The following is a 22,115-nucleotide window of genomic DNA, read 5'->3' on the forward strand; positions in this document are numbered from 1 at the left end:
ACGCTTACACACAAACGCACTCATGCAGGGTGGGTGTTGCTGGAGCTCTCCAAACCCACAGCTGTTACTGGGAAAACACCTCAAAGTACAATGGGAAAAGAAGTGGCATTATTTTGGACTCAAAATGCAAAGACTTGGATATTGGTCCTAATTCCATCACTTAACCTTGGGTAAAGCACGTATTCTCTCTGCATTTGTAAAATAGGTATTGGAGTGTGTTTTTATTTCATGGGGTTGCTGTAAAGATCAAATCTCTGAAGTCTTTGAAAAATACGAGGCACTCTACAGGCTTAAATTTCAGGTGTTGGTGTTATATGTTAAAGACAACTTCACCACCAAACATTCATGAGTGTTATAAACAGATTAATGAAGACTTTATAATAAACGTGCAACTGTCAAAATAACTTCGAATCTAGCTGGAAAGCAAGGACATCAAAATTCACTGTGTTCTAAACCATAATGCTGATATGGAGATACATCTAAATTCTGCTGCCAGGGGTTTCAGGCGTTCCTGGATCAAGTGATTCTGATTAATATAGTGGACGAATAGGACTCACATTTTAATTTTGCTTCTTCCTCTCTTTGAGAATATTTCCAATATTACAATGTCTATCCCCCCAAATAGCATAAGACCCAAATAAAAGTAAATCCAACACAATCTGCTTAACTCAGGCTGCTTTAAAATAAGAGTTCATACAATGGGACAGTTGGTCCCAATCCTGGTTTAATATGTCTGCAGTACAAAGGGTCTTTGCTGCCTCCTGTTTCTGCAGAAAAAGGAGCTTATTAAAATAAATGTAGAATAGAATTTAAGCTCCTAATAGGAATGGAAAAGCAATAATTGATATAATAATAACAAAAAACAATAACACTATTTTTCAGGATATTTCTTATTCTTGTACTGTTATTTAATTTAGTGATAGTCAAATTTCAAGGGTTACTTCATATGAATGTAAACAATAGAAATAATTATTTCTCCTTAAAAAGTTCCAGAGATTCTTTTAAGGAAAGGTATGACTATAAAAAGGCAGTTCTAAAAGTAAATTCAAATAACCTATAATGAACAAAGTAATTCAAATCTAAATTACATTAGGAAACATAACAGGCACCTAACCTTTCATTTTTGTCATTAGATAACGTAGGCATTAGAAGCTAATTGAACATGATTATAAAAAAGTATTTTTCAATAATAAATCATGAGTAAAATAAAAATCAGTGTGTATATATCTGTGTGTGCATGAGTGCATGTACATTTGTGATGTACGTGTGTGTGTGTGTTCAAACCGAATTCAACTAGCAGGCAGTGATCACAGGTCTCGTCTTGTGAATGGCATTAGATATCTTGCTCAAAATCTCTGATTAATCTGATTAAGTTAGTGAGTGAATAATCCTTTAATACTCTCAAGAATACAGTTTATGTCTGCTGAGTGTCAAATTTAAGACTGGTAAGCTGTAAATACCGAAATTTAAGTGAAAGGGAGGAGAAAAAGGCAGCCACCCAAAGTCAAACTGTGCCACCTCTTTCCCACATCCTGTCCTTTGTGGGTGACCTTCTCAGCTGAAACGAGAGAATGAGACACATTAGGAAAAATCATGAATCATCCTCCAGCAGCGGCTCTGCAGCAGGGAGTGCATCAGTCACGGAGGACCAATCTGCTAGCATGTGCTTCCCTTTCCCCAACCAGTTTAATTATAAATTAATGGATACTGCCTTTTGCTTCTCATTTCATTCTGGAGAAGAAGTGTTTAAAATCAGATATTTATTTTATAGCTGGAAAACTATCTCAGAAGCAAAAAATTGCTAAGTATCCTTGCAGAATCACAAAAACAGGAAAATGAACATCCTTCCATTATAATCTCAGTCCGTGGACTACGCTTCAACTGTTCTGCATTTAGCTTTGGCCAGGTCAAGTGAATTGAGGTGACTTGAGGCTGCTTTATCATTACGCACCAAATTCAAACAATAACAATGAGACAGGATAGTGTGCGGAGGTAGTTAGAAGGAGGATAGTGATGATTCATCTGCTACCCAAGGAAAGTAAAAAGTAAAAAAATAAATTCTTTTAAACCGATTGACTTGCTTCCTTCGCACATTTGATCACCTACTTTTAACTGAAATATGTATGTATCAGGCCAATCAGAAGTTTTTAATGTCTATAGCCCAGAATGTGCTGCAAATTTATTTGCCTGAAATATTTTTTGTGTCAGTTGTTTATGAAAATTATCCCCTGCCTCTAAAAACCGTCACTGATAGCTACTGGAAAGGCAAACCTGCTGGACGACGTTAATTTGCCACTCAAGTACTTCTTCACTTACTAATTTAACATGAGTCAAGGGGATGTGGTCTAACTCAAGTACTGGCCCACCCTTAAAAGCAGAAAGTCTGTTTTATCCCTTAATTCCCCATGATGTGAGGAAATGAGGCAAAGGAAGAAGACCCCTCTCAGCCCTGAGTGCAGCTCCAGAATCAGTGCCAGCCTGGGAAGAGAGGTAGAGATTCGATCAGCTGCTTTTGCTCTATGGGCTATGGTGCAGCCTCTGCTCTTTGAGTCTTCCGATGAAGCCTGGAAAAACTGGGCGCTCGGTAACCAGACAATGGAGGGATCCTATGGAGAATCCCTCTCCTGACTTCATTTTTGTCTGGATGGAGGTGCTACGCTTCTAGGATTGCCTCAAACGTATGGGGGTAGGGCAAGGGTGAGGAGCTTCTGGCCCCAGCACAACTAGCCACAACCTCAGCCCTCATCCCACTGTATTCCCCACCCCAGAGTCTGCCAACCTCTGCGAGGCTTTCAGCGCCTTCCAAATATGTGTCACATAGGTGGCACAATCTAGTATTTTCGGTCCTTTATTTTAATAAGGTAGACAAATGTCTCACATCCCTGGCTTGTGTGTGTTCGGCTCCAGCTCTCTCTCCCCTCTACCCAATGGTATTGGCCTCTGTATTTATGACTTGCTACATGATCTTATCCCTGTGGGTATTTAGACTCATTATCTTTAACGCCATACCTCTCTGACAGTGAACTTCCCCGCTGACATCCTCAGCTAGGCATGAGCTGACTCCTGATTCTGAAGGGCAGGACCACTGCTGGGGCCCTGAGGACCACAGACCCCATTACAGCTTCTGGACTGAGAGCGACCCAAAGTTGCAAGGGGAGGTTTAGGATTTTCTGCAGACTTTCTTCTAAGACTTTAAAGAACTGACTGGGAAATGGAGAATAGTTTTCAGCCACCTCCACGAATGAACTGTGGAGCTGGCGAGTGAGTGCCTGACGATAACTCCCATATTGGTAACAAATCGGGAAAGGATTCCGTTGTGCTTTTGTTCCAGCCCTTACTCTTTTTTTTTTTTTTTGCGGTACGCGGGCCTCTCGCCGTTGTGGCCTCTCCCGTTGCGGAGCACAGGCTCCGGACGCGCAGGCTCAGCGGCCACGGCTCACGGGCCCAGCCGCTCCGCGGCATGTGGGATCCTCCCGGACCGGGGCACGAACCCGCGTCCCCCGCATCGGCAGGCGGACTCTCAACCACTGCGCCACCAGGGAAGCCCCCAGTCCTTACTTTTATGAGTAAGGGCTCTCGTAAAAGCTCACAGAGCAGTGTTTACCAACTGTGTAAGATCATTTCTGAAATTATTTTACAATGAACGTAATTATGAATAAATACCTAAGAGAATATGCATATAAATCGTGCCATCTGTAGTGTTGTTTTCCTTTTTGTACATATCCTCTAACTGACTGTCTTTAGACCCTGTTCTTACCTTCTCATAATCACCATCACTCACGTTACGGAATAACAGACGTGCTCTCTGGCCTCTACACGGCATGTAAGGTAACAGTCGTCTCTGCTGCCGTTCATCTACTCACTCATTCACTCACTCAACAACTGTTTACTCAGAGCTTGTTAAGTGCGTGGATATCAAGAGGCTATGATTTTAAATGATCCAACCAGAGCAGCAATCCTATTTTGCCCCCAGCTACTTTCCTTTCTCTTCCCATCTTGAACAATTTTACCTGTTCTTCATTTCCCGTTTACTTTTTAACCATTGATATCTGCTCTCTGCCCTCACTATGCTAATCGGTCACCTTCTACTTTGTGTCTTCTTTTTGCAAAGTCTTGGTTCCCTTGACTTTACTAATATTACTCTCTCCTATCTCTCCTAGTTCTTTCTTTTTTTCCCCCCTCAGGACTCTACATTTCTACATTTGTGTTTTTATCTGTTTACCCTTTTAATATGTAACCTCCCTTCTCTTTTCTTCCATTTAAGTCACTTAATTTTCTGTTTTTTAACAATTTATTTTATTGTGGTAAGGACAGTTAACATGAGCTCTACCTGCTTAAATTTTTGAGGGTACAACACATTCTTGTCGACACTAGGTACAACTTTGAAGAGCAGATCTCTGGAGCTTATTCATCTTGCTTGACAGAAACTTCATGCCCTTTGATTAGTAACGCCAACGAAAACATACAAATGGCCAACAGGTATAGAAAAGGTGCTCAGCTAATTATCAGGGAAATGCAAGTCAAAACCACAATGAGATATCACCTCACACCCAACAGTATGGCTGTTATCAAAAAACAAAAGCCAAGTGTTGTCAAGTAAATGGAGAAAGTGAAACCCTTGTGCACTGTTAGTGGGAATGCAAACTGGCACAGCCATTATGGAAAACAGTATGGACTTTCCTCAAAATATTAAAACTAGGACTACCATAGAATGATCCAGAGATCCCCTCGGTGCATTCCATGTACAGTCCATAAAAGAGACCACAGAATCATGGGTGTTATATATGCTGGGGCCTTGCCAAAAAGCAATGTGAAGTCACTCAATCTCCATCTAGCTCACTCCCTGAGACTCAGAAGGCCACTACAGAAGCGCACTCGGTGAGGAGAATGCGCGAGTGTCACAGCCACCCCACTCTCCTCTTACTGTGATGGTGCCTGTTCATCTGGCTTCGGATCCACCTCTTCGAGTTTCTACTGACTCTTGAAAAAGGCCATATATGCTGATATAATCTTGAGAGGCCTTGTTGAGAGAACAGGAGGTCTTAAGGTATCAGAAGAGGGAAAAGTGCATGAATGACCTTTAGGAATCTCAAGATCTTGAAATCTATTTCCAATGAATTCCAGAGCCAAAATGGAAATCCAGACTACAGGGTGTTAGAGCCCATTTTTACACTGGATCCAGAACTTAGATTCTTATCAGTCTGTTTCACTAGCCCTTCGCCTCTAGGCAACGGGAATTTAGACAAGTAGATTCAGCTCCATCCAAGCTCTGAGCAGGAGAGAACATAAGCTGGGCTCCTCCCATCAGTGATGTCTACTGTGGTCAAATCTTCATGTTCATAAATCTGAGATCTAGGGTGGGCTCTGAGTCCTCAATGGCCATCGAGCACCAGATCATCTCTAAGACTATCTACATTTGCTCAGACTAAATAACCAGGCTTGACTTCAGTTCCAAAGTCCAGGCCCTCCAAGCCATAGTCCAACTGACTAAGCCCCTAAACCCTGCCTAGCTCTAACCAGTCCTTTCTTAGATGGTCCTGGACCCTGTTTCCATACCTTTGGTCAACGATTATAGCTTCCTTCGAAACAGAAAGATTTCCCCAGAAACTACCATCCTCATAACTTCTGGAATAGCCATCGTTGGGGGATTCCAACCACACCTCAACCATCAGATTAGACCATCTTTCCTGGCCTAGATCCTGTTCCAGTTCACTGTGACCCACTGCACACTGTTGTTTACATACTGGCCACTCTTTCAGTGCCCGGAGACAGCTTAATACTTAGGTCAGTCCCCGTTGCCCATCTGGTTTCAGCATCCTATTTGTTCCCTTTGACTCATGCTAACAGTGTCCTCATAGACAATCTTTCCTGAGTTATGCTACTAGGACCTATTGGAGCAGATTTCTAAAGAATGTAACAAAGCAGAAGTGGGTTATAGACATTTTATTGGTTTTGAGGTTCATTTAGAATTGACTGATCCTTAGAGGACCCCCAGTTCCCTAAGACCAGCCAGACCAAGAATAGGCTTCCTGTGACTATTGAAGAATGCTTTCATCCACTTTCTAGGCTGAGACGCAGAAGTGGCTAGTGGCCACAACACATCTTCAGTGTATTTCCTTGTATCAGCCTGTGGTTCTTCTAAAATCTGACACTAGTGAATTACTTGCCTCTAGTACTATAGCAACCAGCATGTGTCAAATGTTTGAAAAAGGAATAGAAAACTGGACTTTATCACCTACTTTTGCTTCCCAAGTATATGTTTTTACCATTCACTTTGACACAATAGCATTAAAAAGTTCAAGAAAGTCATTAGATTGATTAAAATTGGAAAGCTGGATAATGCCATTATTATTGGGCATATGGGTATTTGGCAACCTTAACATGCCTGCTGATTTAAACATAGACTGGTGCAGACATTCTGGAAATGACCTGGTAATATTTAGTTAAATTAAACATTCGCTATAACAAGCAGTACAGTTCCTGAATATAATTTTTTAAAATACTCTCACACACCAGGGGGTATGCCCCATGACATTTATCACAGTGTTGTTTGTGATGGTGGGAGGAAATCATGGTGTCTGTCACTAGTGGGTAAGTAACACATGGTAGATGCCAACTGTAAGGTATTCTGCAGCCATCAGAAGCAAAGAGCCGATGTCTACACAGCCACATGGGTAGGTCTTAGAAACAATAGGCAATAATAATAAAGAGAAAATAGAATGAGCTATCTAACATAATGATACTTGTATAAATTAGAATACACGAACAAATGTTTTATAAGAACACATGAAAACAAAAGGATATCATCAAACACATTCACATAACTGCTTGTGGTAGGGGGACGAATGAGAATGGCAGCGAGCAATTGAGAAATGGCGGCCAAGTGAGATAGATGATAGATAGATAGATAGATAGGTGATAGATCGATAAAAAGATGGATGGATGAATGGATGCATGGATGGAGGGATGGATGGATGGATAGATGGATGGACTGATAAATAGATAGGTAGATAGGTAGGTAGATAGATAGATAAAAAGATGAATGGATGGATGGATGGACAGGCAGACAGATAGATAGATAGATAGGTGACAGATAGATAGATAGATAACATATAAGTGAGACAGGTCAAGAGAGAAGCTTATGCAAACCAATGATACGGTGTCATGGACTAAGAAGTATAATTAACAACTTTCTGTACTTGAAATCCAGAAATAAACTACAACAGTCCAAGAAAGCTGCTAAGTTTCTAGGGCAACAGGACATTATCACTGAGGCACACCTGAGATTGAGATTAAAAGCTAAACACTAAGTTGTGGTATTGCTTAAACTTTACTCTGCCTGTGACACCTGGATTTGCCATGAACATGCCACCTGGCTCCTTGAGACATCTCTCTGGTTACCAGCCAACACTGAGAGCCTAGACTGGGACCAGTCCACAGGCTCAGCATCTTGAACAGAGGATGCATAAGCAGCTGCTAGATGGCAAGACGAAGTGAGGCAGCAAAGGGGGAAAACACCCAGTAAAGATATCTTAGAGTAATACCCAATAATCCAAAAGTATCGCAGGACCATAGAACACGGAAAAGTGCAATGGCTGACAGCCCAACCTGGTAAATGCAGCAAATGACAAGTGACTTCTCCGGAAAAGCTCAGCCTCTGCAGCCTGGGCACCCAAGGACACCCTTCACACATGTCAATGGAAAGGAGACTTCCCTACTCTCACTCCTTCTTCTATAGTCACTTACCCACTTATGCTTACAGCTCCAGGCCCGAAGATCACAGTGGAAATGACAACATTTTATTGCCTTCGAGATAATTCACTTTTCACAAGAGTCCCTCTTAGAGAATTCATATGTGGTTGGAGGATGACCAGTCCAGGGCGAAGCTGCCCAATGCGGCAGCCACTAGCTACACGGGGCCACTGAGCACTTGACATGTGGCTAATTCAAATTGAGATGTGAAGACCTAGTGAGATAAAAAGAATCTCCGAAGTCTCATTGATAATTCTGATATTCATTAAATGTTGAAATGATATTTTGGAAATACTAGGTTAGATAAAATATATTATTATTAAATTAACTTCACCTGTTTCTCTTTACTTTTTCTCAAGTTGCTAGTAGAAAATTTTAAATTACATCTGTGACCCACCTTCCATTTCTCTTAGACAGTGTTGGTCTGAGAACTTGTATGCCGATTTATAGCTCTCCTGCAGTTAGGAATGTGAAACGAAGCCTGGTATTTTCCTGCAATGGTGGAAGAGTCTCTCTTTTAGATGATACGCTTCAACTGAAGACTCACGTTCCGTCCCCTAGCATTTCTTGTCAGTGGCGATTCCCACTTGAAGCCTCTGGCCTTTTCTACATTTTTAATTCCACCTTTCCACACTGCATGGAGGAGGGTCACAACACAGTCGACCAAGAGGTTCATGTAGGTGGGGGACAGCCTGCTGCGCGCCCCAGTGCTGATCTAAATTACATTCGAGTTGCTCAGGACTTCTGTGCCAAGACATCTTGTAACATCCGGAAGATCTCTTCTGGGCTTCTTACTATACTGGCATAAAAGCCCACTGACCACCGAGGATGGAAGTGAAATGAAAACAATTCATACCTAAATATGTCACTTTTCCACGGTAAAGGGGAGTCAGAAAATAGAATTCTCATTCACCTCTTATTCCCAGAATTCAATGTGATAAGAAGATTTAAAAAAAACAAAACTATGCTCCTTTGAAGTTAGAAAAAAAGCTTTACTTAGTAACAATATAGCATGTATAATTCGAATACTGAAACGTCATGAAAGACCTTTATTAACTTGGGGATAGGGCACAATTTCTAGTTTGATTGTAACCACATAAATATATCGCCACTCTTATTTTATTTTATTTTATTTTCCTTCATTTGCACCTGATCCCTGGAGTCAACCGCTGATCATCAGGGGACTTGTTGTAAGTAATGGTCATTTGTGTTTCATAATTAGCTTGAATCAACACAATTAGTTCCACATTCTGCTGTTTTCTTCCTAAGGCATCTGCAAACATTTTTTACACAATTCCAGCAAATAGCTTTTGTCAATAATTAAATGTTTTAATGTAAAAAGTAGAATGATCCAGAATAGCTATTTTAGTTGTGCTTTACATACCCCTCCAGGAGTATAAGAAAATATTCTTCAAGATACCAGCCAAGAGATTTTCTCTTTCAATTATCACCCACAGATCCACAATTTAGAATGTCTTTGGTCACAGTTTTAACGTGGTTAAATCAACATAAAGCCTGAAGGACATTTAATTTAAAAAAAGAATGTACTGTGTTTGATTGAATGATTTTGTTTTCTTCCCTTGAATTGTTCTGATTCATTCCACAAAAAATGGGTTCAACACCACCTATGTACAGGGCGATAGATGTGATGATCGCAAATTTTTCACGTGTATCAGAATCACCTAGATTCTACCTTAGCAACAGATTCACTGAGTTATCAGTGGACCCCAGAAATGTGCACTTGTAATGTCGACCCAAGGTGATTCTGAAATGAGAGGAACTTAAACCCCACTTTTGAGAAATGCTGAAACAGAGCTTCAGATTCTCTCTTAATCTTCAGAGAGGTGTGGACTATAGACTTTCACCCATGAAAATGTCCTTTGCCACCTGCAGCTAGGAAAGCATGTTTTAGAAGAGAATAGAAAGTCGGGTGTCATTTCTAAAAAATCCACTTTGAATTTTTAAAAAGGCTTTCTTCAAGAATGGCTCCGAAAGTAATAGATTCTTCAGGAATAGGCAAATCTTTTACTGGGAGGTAAAATCTGCAGAGAGGAACTGAGCACAGAAAATGCATTCTCTTCAGGCCACGCACCCGAAAGTACGGAGGACCATCTGGAGGGTGTGGCCACCAAAACGGTCACTGAGCACAGCCACTGTGCTGTGCTCCATGCGTTCAGATATGTGCTTTGTTTCGTCTTCTTTTGTTGTGCTGGTCCCCCCAGGACGAGGTTTGGCAAATTTTAAACAGTACGATTACAAGCTGACGAGGAAGGTTTCCCTGATGTTCTGAGGCCTGGAAACAGAGGCGCTGTTGCTGATACACACACCTAGGGAGGGAGAGAAGCAGGCTTCCTCTCACAGAGGTGAGAGCAGAGAGCTGTGACATCGAGGCTCATCCTTGTGACATTAAGTTTTGAACTGAGGGTCCTCTATAGTTGTCCTCCCTAATTCTCACAGGATCCTAACCAGAGAGAGATGAAACTCAGAGTAGATCAACACATCAGTAAAATACCAAAGTGTGTGTGTGTGTGTGTGTGTGTGTGTGTATAAAATATATATCAATAATGGGGTTTCATTAGGTGTTGTAAACCAATCAAGTATACCAATAAAACTTGAAAGACTAAAATTGGCAAGCCCCACCCTTGCCATAAGGAAGAACGGTACCAATCCGACCTCAGGAATAGAAATCGGTGGCCTCAGCCTGTCAGGATGCTTTCCCCACTGTGGCTTTAGCAACCTGTTTTAGATTACAGCGTTCTTTTCCTTAATTTCCCTCCAAATTAGTATCCAGTAATAAAAGGTAATTTCCCTATCCACGTTTGGCAATTGTGAGAACATCTAGCCACTTTCCAGTCAGGTGGTGGCACTGTAAGGAAAAGACACGAGGTAGTTAAAAATTTGAAGAATATGTCAATTGGTAAAATTAGATAAAAAGTTACGCTGTGTTCTGCCCTACATTTGGACTATCGCAAGTGAGGCAAACTTTTCTAGGCAAACTGCTGAGGACTGCCAATTTAACAAGCTGTTCCGTGCTGCAAGGGACATATTTATGGACATACTTTCAACAAGACGTACCTAGTGCTACCAAGCTGTGCTGTACTAAAGAGCAGAAAGACTTAGAGGGATAGATTTAAAAAAAAAAAAATAAAGGATTTCACACATGGGTCCTATTAAAATCAGATCAAGTATTCTGAAATTTACAGGCAAAAATATTTAAAATAATGACAGGGTTGTTGCATGATCTAAGAAGAAAACACCCGGGAAATGTAAAAGATAAGATTGACACAGCATGTTTAGCTCAGGCTGTTGTACAACAAGGCTCTTGAAGGGAGAGAGGAAAAGCCAAGCTACATTGTGAATATTCTCGTTTTTAATCAGTTGGGTCAACATAACTCTAGTGCTATTTAAAATCTAGGCTTATCTCATGAATGTTTTTCAATATAAAGATTACCGCTCACAAAATCTTTCAAGAAAGATTGATTTCATGTCTCTTGATCTTTGAATGGTCCAAAGTCGCCTAAAACCACTATTATTACTGGTACTTATTTATTTTGAGAAGCCATTGGCTGTCTCCTATGAGAGCACTTCCTCTCCTTGGGAGTGTGCTTGGGATACTCATGAGTCAGACTGTTCTCTATTTAAAACTGGCTACCTATTTCTATTTCTGGGAGTGGAGATATCAAGTCAACTTGGAGCTCATCTTCTTTGTTCCGGGGGAAAAAAAAAATCATTGCTCTGTAGAAAAAGTATAAATGAATTGGTGACGGTGGTGGTTTGACAAGAACCTGGGGTGTGGCTGCTTTGGAGGGATCCCTCACACATGCATTAATTACATGCATCCATTTATCTGACTACAGAACCTTGTCGGAGGGAAAGAAACAGGACCAAGGACATTTTACTTTGATAGTCCATGTCGCTAGAACACTTTTGATGGTCACCGGTGTCTGCACACATTTTTTTCTATAAAGGGACGGGCAGTGACTGTTTTAGGCTTTGTGGGCACAGGGTCTCATCACAGGTCCTCAACTCTGCTGCACGAAAGCAGCCATAGATCATATGGAAACAAATGAGCATGGCTGTGTTCCAAGAGAGCCTTATTTACAAAAACAGGCGGCAGGCTGGACGTGGCCCCGGGCTGCTGGATGACCCCTGGGCTAGGGTGACTCCAACAGAGGCTGCCTGCAGGAGAGACAAAGGACTTCCTAGGAGGAAAGTCATTAGAAGGAAAAGGGGGTCCAAAACTGATAAGCAAACTCTAGGAGCTGGGTTGCCAGAGGGGAGGACGGGCCCGAGGCCCCAATGCCCTTCTGGAACTACTGTGTGCCCGGGGCAGGGCTGCAGGTGTGAGAGCCGAGAGAGCGGCTCATAGGGGGCTCTAAGCCTGGAGGCCTGGGCATGCTGTCCCCGCCTCCCTGGCCCACATGCCGAGAAACCACAGTGACCCCATGGCCCTCCTGACAGAGTTGTGGGTCAACAGGCAGGGTGTCAGCGTCTAAACCTCTGGGTTTTGCTACTGGTGCCGGAACATCAGCAGAGAAGGGGGCTCTTCTGCAGTCTGGCCCATGCTCTAGTCTCTTCCTCTGTAAGGTGATATGTCTGTGCAGACTAAGCTCTCTGGACTGGGCAAATTCCTAAGGGTCTTGATCTTGTCACGGAACATCACCGGAAAGAGGAAACTGGATGAAATGCAGTTATTATAATTTGAATAATAGAATAACTGTGACCTCATCCTATACCCTAACCTGGTGAGGGAGGCACACTGACTATAGTTATTAACTAACGTCACAAACAGGGAAGGCATCTCCTCGTTGTTCTTTGGACAAAGGCATTAAACTGAAGAGACCCACGGGTTCAGATCCTCTCCAAGCCTAGGAATGCGATGCAATCATTAAAGATCTACTTAGGTGGAATTGAGAATAACTCAGTTGGATTAAATTAATAACTCAGTGGATTAAAACATCAAGGTGGGTTAAAAGAAGGTTGGTCTCCAGAGATCTAGTCTGGGTTTAGCTATAGAAACAAATTATATCCACTAGCCCTTCTAGCCAATGAGGCAAATCAGGATCTTATTTGATATTAAAAATAGTTTGTGTCCTTTGGTGATTCATACTTATATACACTTTAGAGTCTTCAATTGCATATTCACTCATCGCTTTGTTTTATTCTCAGAACAACGTGTGAGGCCCATAGGAAAAGTGTTCCTATGACCCCCAGCGTTTTTTCAGATGTAGTAACTAAGACCCCCCCAAATTTTCAGTGATGTGCTTAAGGTTCCAGAAGAGCAAGTCCACATGGCTACACTGGTCTCCATCCCAGTCTGTTGCTCCAAATCCCGTGTTACACCCCACCCCAGCTGCCCCAGTGCCTTTACTTGTGCAGCCTCTGGGCCACATCACTCCTCATCAAAGGGAGCCTGGAAATGCACCGCAATGTGCAGCTCAGACACTGGCCGCCATCATCTCCTTGCTGAGGTGAGCTGCCTTTTGCTGCAAGCGCCTCTTGACTCCCTATGGACCTCAGGCTGGTTCTTTTGTTTGGAACAAGGTGGAAGGAATCATAGAAGGGCAACTGGAGAATGCAGAGCACACAACCAGGGGATGCTCAGTTTCCTGGGAACAGTGCCATGCAGAGGTCCAGCACATGCTGTGAAACCTTGGGCAAGTTACTTATCTTCTCTGTGCCTCAATTCCCCCAAATGTAGGATAATGACAGGACTTTCTTCGAGGAAATGCAGTACAGATTGACTTAAAATGTAAAAGTGCTGGAAGCAATGCCTAGGATACTGTAAGCGCTAGGCAAATGTGACACCCAGCATGGTCTCAAAGAAAGAAGTCTTGAGCAGGATAGACAGAAATTTCTATTCACACTGTTGTAGAGAAGTTGTGGTAGTGCTTTGTAAAGTACTGGTCAAATTGTAAACTATCTTGTAATCACCTTCTTTGCAAGCAACTTGTATCACTCAGTGCAATTTTAGGACTACAAAAATGTCAGAAAGTGATTTATGTAAAATGTAAATGTGACCTGGTTACCCCTTCTTAAAATTCTTTCTATCACACTCAGAAAAAAAAAAAAAAAGAAAAGAAATGCCATCATCCATCCCATCTCTAGCTGTCAAAACCCTAGGCGTGCAAAGAATTCCAATAATTACTACCATTTGTGGAGTTCTCACTCTGTGCTAGGCCCTGAGAGTTACATACGTTATCTCATTTAATCCCATGGAAGTGCTATAACAAACCCAGTTTTACAGATGATAAATCTAAAACTCGGTGAGGTTAAAACGTTTGTCCCATGACAGCATCCAGCAAACAGTGAGGCTGATTTAGCCCGGGGCCCTAGGATGCTGAAGACCATGTCTTTAACCAACCGCTCTACGTGATCCTTCCACCAAAAAGAGTTTCTCCCTATTCTGAAACAGTATAGTACTTTGTTCATATTCTTTTCATGAGAATACAATTCTATCTTGAATTACATTTTTTTCCTGCACATCACAGGTTATCTGCTGGTTTACAAGCTTCACAAAAATAGAGGATAAGCCTTGTGCATCTGTGAACAGAGCCTAGTTGCCCGGCAGGTGCCTGGGAGTGGAGGAGAAGCAGGAGGTTCAAGAGGGAGGAGCAAATTCACAATTTGCTTGGGCTTTAACTGCCTTCCTTGAGAATGAGCTAGAAAATCCCTACCTCACAGCGTTGCTGTGAGGGTTGTCACGTGACAACAACAGCACAATTTAGTTAACGAGCTGGATATCCTTTATTCGAGGGGGAACGACCCAGAGACTGGGGAGGACAGAGCCTCACAAGCAGTGACGCACTCTTCCCCAGGGATGCCGAACAAGAGTGAGTTTTACAGAGGTTAGAAGCAGCAACATGGAAAGGGCACAACTGGCTGGGAGGTCAGGGATTTCCTTCTGAGACCGGCTGGTCCTGTTTTCTCCGGCGAGGTGAGCTCGCGAAAGCCGAGTGGGAAGATGGTGATTGGTAGCTTCCTTGACACTGAGGTATTTTCAACAAGCACCGGCCGACTTAGGTTTAGATTTGTGACTTGGGCCAGGCCCCTGGGACCGCACCTCCATTCCGTGGGTCTGAACTTGTGAATTACCTTTAATCGGGTCCAGTAAGAAAACAGTTAAAATCACTCTAAACCAGACAGAGTACTAGCAGCGTGGTCACCGTTCAAGTTTAGTAAATTATACTGAAGTCAGGGTGATTCCTGGGACAGACTGGCTCTGAACCAGGAAAAGACAGTCAAGGGAGATTTGAGTACAGTGAGGAGGAAAAGCAGGGACTACCTGCTGAATTTGCCTGGAAGGTAGAATTTTAAGGAAGCCGATGAGCAATTAAGCAGTGGCGAGTTAAGGGGGAAATGAGCAAAACGAAGACGGAGAAGTACAGAGAACGAAGGGGTTCCGCGCTATCAGAACTTGCAACCCGACTGGGGCGGCGGACTGGGTGGGCTCTACCCTCCACTCCCCCGTGCCCCGCTGCCTGCGGCCCACAGACCTGGAGCCGCACCTTCCTGCCACTGATTCCAGGGGCGCAGGAGGCCATCCTCTGTGTGAAGGCCCTCCTGGCTCTGCCCCTTTCCCCAGGCCTTCCAGAAAACCAGGGGCGTTCGCCGGAGAGCTAGGATCCACAGTCCTGGGTTCCCCAGGCTCTCCCCCCGCGTACAGAGGCTCTAGAAACAACTCCAGGTGAGTTCTCTGAGAGACTATGGTCGTCACCTCAAGTTTTCGCCAACGTTTACCAAGGGAGTCGGAAATGGGCAGAACAGCCTGTTTCCTTGACAGCAGAAAATCGACAGTTTTTTTTTTTTTAATCCTTTGTTGTCGGTCAAGAATTCCACAGAAATAATTGATGCCTAAAAACACAAGGAAAAGTGCTTTCTCCACCCCCACCCCCAACTTCAGGGTTTGCTTCCAAGGAGGTTGACGAGCGGGCTTCTGAAACGTGAGCAGCGAGCAACGAAGACCCCCAGAGGCAGGGGACGAGCTCGGTCCCCGACATCACCGGTCCCGAGTCAAGGATGTCTCTGCAGCCTCGGGACCGGCAGGCTGCCTGGGAAGCACCAAGGCAACATTTCAAAACAAAAACAAGCCACAAACAAGCACTGAGAAAGGGCCGAGTCCGTTTGCACGGCCGACCGGGGCCCGGGCAGAGCTGCAGGAGACCCGGCCCGGCTCCAGCGGGTCGGGATCTCGGTGCCGCCTCGGGAGCCGCGCCGCGAGCCACCCGGGGGCGCCCTCCAGGCCGGGCTTTCTAACGCGGGGCGGGGGGTCTGCGGCGGCCGCGGCGCCGCGGCTGGGAAACCCAGCGTGCGCCCGGCCCACCGGTTATTAACGAGCCATCCTCGGAAAAAGACTGGCGGGGGAGGCTGCGAATTGACTCGCCTACACTCCAGAGAAAACAAAGGGGGTGGAGGCGGGGCAGGGGGGCGCTGGGGAACCAGGCGCAAAGGCAGCTTTCAAGTTCAAAGGGCTTATTTTGCACGAGAAAACACACGGGGACCTGAGACTTGGTGGTTGGCATCCCCCCCTCCCCCGTGTTTAATATCAGCGCAGCAAAAAGTCGCGATAAAACCACTGGCCTCTGGGACTCCTCAAAAGAAAAGAAACCCCTTTCTTCTGTGTCCTTATGTACAAGGGTAAAGACCAGCTTCCTACGTCCAAGTCACGAGTGCTGAAGGGAGGGCGAGCAGTGGGGCGCCCAGCCGGAGCCTCTGTCCTCCGCCGGTTCCAGATTCCAGGGCCCGAGGCGATGGTTTGCATTTTTAGGACAACAGCCGGCTCCGGGCCAGCCGGAGACCTCTCGTCAGGCTTCATTACTGCGCACAGAATGCCACGAGCGAGCCTGTGGTCACTGCGCGCTGACCGAGCGCGGCGAAGCCGCTGCCTCGGCCTGCGATGCTGACCCCTTCGTCCAGCCCGCGCACCCCGCATCCCACCACGGTACCCCAAACCTGAGCTCTGTTCCTGCGTGCCGCGCCCTACCTGGGGCACAGTGCTCCCGCTGGAAATCAGGCTGTGGCGCCGTGCTCGCTCGTCGGGGTCTTCCCCTCCAGAGGGACTCAGAGAAGAGCTGCCTTTGCCAACTGAACTTTGTCGTTGGAAACCACCCTCTCGCTTCCTTCCCCTCTGATACGCTTCCTGAGACTGAGTCTCCGATGCACCATCTCCCCTTGGGGACGGGACGGTTGGGAACACGGATAGCAGGGAACACAGACCCCTCTCTTTTCAAGGTCATTTACCTTCTTAGTGACCTCCCTAACTGCAATCGTCTTCTGTGTCTGGCCTAGATCATAACTGCCCTCTTACAAAGAAACCCCACAGCCCACAGCCGCGGCCTGACCACCATCCAATCCCATCTGTTAGGAGGGGCTGCCCTTCAATGTACCATTTCAAACAAGGATGAAGGCCTGCAAGCCAGAGGATGGGTCACCATCGTCTGTCAATGCTGACACACCAAGCATTCTAACTCAGTATATCAAAATAAGGCTATGGAAGTACAAGATTGCTGACTGTAAGATTACTGATTGTTTTGAAGGAATTATTTCCGTGGAAAACATTTAAGCCAAGTTGAACTTGACCTTGAAGCCCCAGTAAACTTTTCTGAGCCTCTGGGGCTGCAAGTATGTGGAAGATTATTAGACAAATCAAACATCTGAATCTTTGAAGACAGCCACCAGGAGAGATGTGATGTGGGAAACTAAGAGCAAACCACAGACCACTGGCTAACGGTGAGATGTGCAAAGGGAAGTCAATGTATTATATAGCAGCTTCTTCTTACCTGTCCCATTAGTTAGGGCATGGGCTCAGCAGCTCTAACATAAGACCTCACATAATGAGGCTCACATAAGACAGAAGCTTATTTTTCCTTTGCTTAGCAGTCCAGAGATAAACACACCAAATCGACAGAGCAGGTCTGCTGCACAAAGTTAGTTATTCAGGGGCCTAAGCTCCTTCCCGCTCATTGATTGGTACTAACTACTACAGCAGTAGTTCTCAAACTTCAATGCAGAGGTTGGTAAACTGTTTCTGTAAAGGACAGTATAGTAAATATTTTAGTCTTTGCATCTTACATGTAATCTCAATTATAAATTCTTCTTTGCTTTTGTTTTTCTTTTGTTGTTGTTGATTGTTGCAACTCATTAAAAATATGAAAACTGGGGCTTCCCTGGTGGCGCAGTGGTTGAGAGTCCGCCCGCCGATGCAGGGGACACGGGTTCGTGCCCCGGTCCCGGAGGATCCCATGTGCCGCAGAGCGGCTGGGCCCGTAAGCCATGGCCGCTGAGCCTGCACGTCCAGAGCCTGTGCTCCGCAACGGGAGAGGCCACAACAGTGAGAGGCCCGCGTGACACACACAAATATATATATATATGAAAACTGTTCTTGGCTCACTGACCATACAAAAGCCAGCTGCCATAGTCCCTGCTTTAGAGTGTCAAATCACCTGGGGGGCTTTCTGTGCCCTCCCCAGAGTTTCCGATTCAATAGGTCAGAGTGGGACCCAAGCATCTGCACTTCTAACAAGTACTCATGTGATGGTGATACTGGTGGTTTGGAAACCCCACAGTGAGAACCACACTCTGCAGTGTTGTCTTTGCCTTCATGGTCAAAGCTGAATCTCCTGCAGATGCAAGTTCCAGAGCAAGAGAAAAGGGGAAAAGCCTTTTTAAGTATATGATCAAGAAACTGTACCCTTCGCTTTCACTCATTTCCCACTGGCCTGATCTTAGTCACAGGGCCGTGACTAGCTGCAAGAGAAGCTGGGAAACGTCGACGTTTTTTGGGCTGTGCACCACAGTCCTGCAGCCCTTGCAGCTGCCCAGCTGCGAGACGAAGAAGGAGTCCGGAGTCAGCAACAGAGACATCTGTGACTTATTGGACAGGGAATCTTACAAGTCAGAGGCAAAGGTCCTGGAACAACACCCCACCATGTACGGCCCATGGGCAGGCAGGATAGGGCAGCAATCTTCACTACACAGGGGAGGCGGAGGCTATCAACTCTAGGGGGCATGATGTCAGAAGGGGCCCTTGGTTGCCAGGGGCACTGCTTGAAGACACGCACCCCCCAAAGATCTTTGCGTTAACAACCCTTGCGAGGGCCGATATTTCCTGTTGATGACCGAACATACTGGAGCCATTCTGGTCTGAGGACTAGAACAATCATTAGCTAGGGGTCTGGCAATCAAGCAGGCAGTTTACTGATTAAACCTTCAGCTTAGGAGGGGAGGCAGGGCCAGGTCAGGCAGTGGATGTACAGAAAGCGAGAGAGCAGCCTTCTTACGGGGCCTGACCATACGAAGTTCACGAGCCCTGCTCCAACTCAAGAGGTTTTATTATGAAGAGGAAGAAGAGGAGAATTCACTTGGCGGAACCGTTAGCCACTGCTGCCACACCGGGAAGGCAGGCGACCCGTGGAAGGTCTTCAACACTTTGTCAGATTGACCTCCCAGTGGCTACCCTGGGATGGATCACAGTACCCCTCTACTACACTCTCAGACAAAAAGTAAACTCACGGCACACCAGAGGGGCCTTAACAAGTATACAGAGCAGACAGTTACCACAGGAATGACCTAAGTTCCCATTTCCTAAATAAATGTCTCTTTTATGTGCCCCTCATGATGCTACAAATTCTACAAGTCCCAATTCACGGCTTCAGATCCTTCAAGCTTTTTAGTCTTAATCAGTTTCTAACCACTTCTTCTAGTTGAAATTTACCCACCATTTCTGGTTAAAATAAACAAATAATAATAAATCATCTCTGTTTTATATTCATACCAAATCAATATCAGAGAGATTAAATGTAAACTTTTAAATAACCATAAAATTACTTTGTAACTTTTTAAATTGAAGTATGGTTGATTTACAATATAGTGTCAGTTTCAGATGTACAGCAAAGTGATTCAGTTAAAATATGTGTTTCTTTTCAGATTACTTTCCATTACAGGTTATTATAAGATATTGAATATCTTTGCGTTACACAGTAAATCCTTATTGTTTATCTATTTCATGTATAGTAGTTTGTTAATGCCATACTCCTAATTTATCCCTCTCCCTCCTCCATTTCGCTTTTGGTAGCCCTAAGTTTGTTTTCTACGTCTGAGAGCCTGTTTCTGTTTTGTGTGTGGATTCACTTGTATTATTTTTTAGATTCCACATTTTAGAATATTTATGTAATCCTGGGGCAGGAAAACACTCTACATGGTGGTAAAGAGAATATCAATAAGGTTAAGAATGTCTGATTTGACTACAATAAAATAAATAAGCCACATTCCTAAATAATATGCCGCAAATACAAAGACCAACAGATATAGGGGGGAAATACTTGCAACAAGTGTAACAATGAAAAATATTAATATTCTACCCAAAGGACACGGAAAGCAATTTTCAAAAGTGAAGTATGCAAATAACCAAAGAACATAAGAATGTATGTATTTGTCTTCATAAACAAATATATTCAAATTAAAATATATCTTTTTTCCAATCAAATTGGCAATTTACTTCCTACCAATTTGTCTGTCAACGTGGTAGGGAGAAGTGCACACTAACTCTGTACTAACAGAGATATATTTGAAGTTTGGTTGTATTCATCGAAAGTTTTAAACATGGATTACTGCGGGCAGGTCCTTAGGATGGCCCTCATGACCCTGCTTCCTGGTATTCACGCCCTGCAGGCACGCTCTTCCCTGGCGTATCACGGAACCTGTGACTTATGTCTAGCCAACAGAATAAATACTGCGAACGAAGCAGGACATATATGATTACATGATTACGTTACATAAGATTGTAACACTTCTTGCTGGAGTATGTTTCTCTCTCCCTTGCTGGCTTGAAGAAGCAAGCCACCGTGCTGAGGGCTGCCTATGTTGGGAGGCCACATAGCGATGAACTTTCAGGCTATCTCTAGGAGCTGAAGGTACCCTCTAGCCTATAGAGAGCAAGAAAATGAAGCTTTCAGTCCTACAACAGCAAGGGAATGGATTCTTCCAACAACTTGAGTTTGGAAGTGGATGTTTTCCAGGATAGCCTCAGGGCCGACCTCAGCCCCAAATGATGAATGACACCTTGAAGAGGAGCCAGCTAAGTTATGCCCAGACTCTTAACATATAGCAACTGAGATCCTAAAAGTGTGTTGTTTTAAGCTGTTAAGTTTCAGTCATTTGCTGTGCAGCAGTAGATACTAACATGTGTGTATTAACCCCAAAATTCTACTTCTAAGAATTTATCTAAAAAACTTAGCCACAAGGATACTCACAGCAGTATTTTTTTTATTATTAAAAATCAGAAGCAACCAATATATACAAAAATAGAGAATGTGTTAAATTATGGAAAATCCACAAAAAGAAATATTATTCAGTTAACAAAAATCATGATGGAAATAAATAGGTATATTTAAAGAAAATGGTTTAAATAGAATAATAAATGAAAATAAATTTTCCAAACTAACTTGCATCATCATTTCCATTGTAATTTTTTAAATGTTTATGCATGTATAGAATATAATCCTGGAAGCTATATACCAAAGTGTTAATAGTAATTATCCCTGAGAGGTATGATTATAAGTTTTTTTTATTGAAAGACATGTATTTTTATACTTTTCTATAATGAATATTTCATGTCTTGGCAAAACAACAACAAGAAGCCAAAAATTAAATTTAAATGCAAAATGGAGGGAAGACAAGAGTCCACAGCTTCATGAAAAAGAAAAGGCTTAAGTCCAATGGAAATGTTAGCTGTTTTATGGTTAATAAATATAAGATGCGAATGTCCCCAGAGGCAAGTAAGCTTCTAACAATAATGACTTCCACTTCTTGTGCATTTACAGTGTACCAGGCACATGCTAAGAATTTGGAGTGCATTTGTTTGTTTAAAATGGGTTAAGGTTTGGGTTTATCCCCTGTGCTGAGAGAGAAGGGCAGCCCAGAGTCATGGACTTTCAGCCATTCGTATCTCCACTCTACCCCTTGCTGTAAGTCAGGTGACAGGTGAGGGCCATCCTGCGTTAGAGAAAGGGGGCCACTCCTCATCCTGGACTGGATCAATGTATTCCCTCAAACACGGCTTCGGCACTGATCTCAAACCGATCAACTAGTTCTACCATCACACAGCAGTTCTCCAAACCTTGCAGCTTAGGTTCCAGAGAGACGTTCTTTATTTGTTGTGGAGTCTACCACAAAAATAGAAGAGGCCCTCACCACACACTTTCCCCCTGAATGACTGAAAACAACAGTTGCTCTTACAGATGCATGGAAAGAGCAAAGATATTTCAGTAGGCTTGAGAACAAGCTAAAAATTACCAGCTCCTCATAGGAATTACTCATTCTGCTAGAGAAAAATGGAAGGTTAGCTCTTCCCCAAATCTATCTCA

At 43.8% G+C, this 22,115-nt stretch overlaps 2 long non-coding RNA genes across 4 annotated transcripts in view; one reads left to right on the plus strand and one right to left on the minus strand.

Annotated features, from left to right (window-relative positions):
* The window catches only part of LOC136792865 (uncharacterized), a 304,067-nt gene that overhangs the window by 225,415 nt on the left and 56,537 nt on the right, over nucleotides 1-22,115 (plus strand). The window lies entirely within an intron of this gene.
* LOC136792866 (uncharacterized) overlaps nucleotides 1-22,115 on the minus strand; it is a 267,506-nt gene that overhangs the window by 70,963 nt on the left and 174,428 nt on the right. Inside the window, exon 1 of one of the 3 annotated variants that reach the window (XR_010837414.1) lies at nucleotides 16,736-16,876. The exons of the other annotated variants lie outside the window; for them this stretch is intronic. This is a non-coding gene — a long non-coding RNA (uncharacterized lncRNA). Of the gene's footprint in view, nucleotides 1-16,735; nucleotides 16,877-22,115 lie in introns of those variants that run through there. 3 annotated transcript variants of the gene reach the window in all.

This window comes from Kogia breviceps, chromosome 17, assembly GCF_026419965.1.
Source record: "Kogia breviceps isolate mKogBre1 chromosome 17, mKogBre1 haplotype 1, whole genome shotgun sequence".
NCBI classification, from domain to species: Eukaryota; Metazoa; Chordata; class Mammalia; order Artiodactyla; family Physeteridae; genus Kogia; species Kogia breviceps.